This window comes from Oratosquilla oratoria, chromosome 15 (genome assembly GCF_046742065.1).
Source record: "Oratosquilla oratoria isolate Oo_2021 chromosome 15, ASM4674206v1, whole genome shotgun sequence".
NCBI lineage: Eukaryota > Metazoa > Arthropoda > Malacostraca > Stomatopoda > Squillidae > Oratosquilla > Oratosquilla oratoria.
The window spans coordinates 36,853,484-36,855,983 of record NC_134791.1 but is presented as its reverse complement, the minus strand read 5'-3'; positions in this window follow the sequence as shown (position 1 = coordinate 36,855,983).

Genomic DNA, 2,500 nt, shown 5'->3' with positions numbered 1-2,500 from the left:
CAGGCACTTCTCCAGTCCTCCGGTACTCTACCCTCTCTCCAGCAAACATTAAATAACCTCACCAACCAGTCCACTATCAATGAACCTCCCTTTTTCAGACATTCTGCATGGCATCCATCCAGACCAGGTGCCTTACCTGCTTTCATCATCTTTACAACTGCCTTCACCTCATCCTTCCTTATTTCTCCTCCATTCTCCTCACTCATCACTCTCATTTTCTTCGCATTTCCCACTGCAGCTATCTTTCCTTCCCTATCCTCCTTCACATTTAGCAACTCCCTAAAATATTCTGCCCATCTTCCCCTTACTGCCATCTCTTCCATTATCATCTCTCCATCTGTACCTTTTACCTTTTCTTCCCTACTTGATTCGCCTCCTCTTCCTCTCTTAATTTCTTTCCAAAACATCTTTTTATTACTTTCAAAATTTTCTGTCATACTCCTACCCCATTTCACATCTGCTCTCCTCTTTGCATCCTTTACCTTTTGCTTTACTTCTCTTTTCTTTTCTTTGTACGTCTCATATGACTCCCCCGTCCTCTTTTGTAACCAATCTGTGAATGCTCGCTTCTTCTCTTCTACAACCTTCTTTGTTTCCTCATCCCACCATTCACTACCGTGTGTGTGTGTGTGTGTGTGTGTGTGTGTGTGTGTGTGTGTGTGTGTGTGTGTGTGTGTGTGTGTGTGTGTGTGTATGTGTGTGTGTTTGTGTACGGCGAGTGTGAGTTGGTGTCTGTAAGTGGGGGTTGGGCGTATGGGTGGGAAGTTAGAACGTGTGTGTGTGTGTGTGTGTCTGTGTGTGTGTGTGTGAGTGTGTATGTGTGTGTGTGTGTGTGTCTGTGTGTATGTATGTGTTTGTGTGTGTGTGTGTGTGTGTGTGTGTGTGTGTGTGTGTGTGTGTGTGTGTGTGTGTGTGTGTGTGTGTGTGTGTGTGTGTGTGTGTGTGTGTGTGTGTGTGTGTGCTTTCGTTTTTGACTGTATAATCAAACTCTTAGTATAATTTAACCTTCGAAATATTGAAGTTATTTGTTTTTTTTCGTCTTCTATATATTCTTTGCTAAATATTGTGTATGCGCATAGAAAGAACTTAGTAATGATAAGCACACTTCTTATTCTTCTTTTAATGTGAACTTGATTGTTTCGTGTTACTTATTTAATAATCGGATTTGTTTTGAATGTTTGTGGGTTTGGGTGTTCTGAATAATATATCGTCTACCTATCTTATCCATTTGGTGTATCTTCCTATCATTCTTTGTTTATTGTCTATTTCTAATGTCTCCAAGAAAATATTTGCAGCCATTGCACTAAACGGTGACTCCATAAAAAAACCGTAGTGTTGTCTATATTCTACTTGGTTGAATGTGAATGGGTCGAAGTTAATGTATAATGAGAATATTTGTAAATAATCTGACTTTGGGATGGTTAGTTTATTTTCATCTATCATTTCTGTTACTCTTTTTATAGCAACTAGTGCTCCATTTCTTTGAACAATTGTAAAGAGCGAAACTATGTCTAGACTGTATAGTTTCCGGTCTTTAAATTTTTAATTATTTTATAAACTTATCATATATCCTGAATTCTTTAGATGGGTTCTCGTTATTGATCCTAACATTTGTGAAAGTGGTTTGACTAACTGTTTGGCTATTCTGTGGTACGCTATTTATTCCTGATGTTATGGGGCTTACTGGAATGCCTGGTTTATGTATATTAGGGATTCCACGTATCTGAGGGAGAGTATATTCCATATTTGCCATTACTAATGCTCATTAAATTTATCATTAATAGTACTTTTTAAACTTGTCCTTATTAGTATATTCTAAACTAGATAATATTAGAAAACATTAAAGTTATCGTGTGTGTGTATGTGTACATATGTTAGTGGACATGCCTGTGTAAATGTCAGTTTGTATATGTGTGTTTTTAACTGTGCGTGTTTGTGTGTGTAAATGTGTATATATACGTGTGTGTATATCACTGTAAGTGTGTAGGTGTTCGTGAGTACCTATGTGTGTTTACATGAGTATGTATGTGTTACGTATATGTGTATGTGTGTGTATGTGTGTGTATGTACATATGTATATGTTTTTGCGATACATGTAGGTCTCGATACATGTAGTCGATCATTTCTTTGTGATCACGATCTGATCAGGAGGTTTCGCTGTATCAGAATCCATGATATGACGTAATATGAGGTAATATGACATAAAAAGGTATAAAATGATATCATGTGAGGAGGAGGATCGCCGGGGGCCCCCAAGAGGAGGATCGGTGGGGGCCCCCAGAGGATGATCGGCGCGGGGACCCCCAGAGGAGGATCGGCGGGGGCCCTAAGAGGAGGATCGTCGGGGGCCCCCAGAATGTGTGTGTATGTACATATGTACATATGTATATGTACATATGTACATATGTATATTTTTTTGCGTGTACATATGTGTATAATTTAATATGATATAATACAATATAACATAATATAACATAATATAATATAATATAATATAATA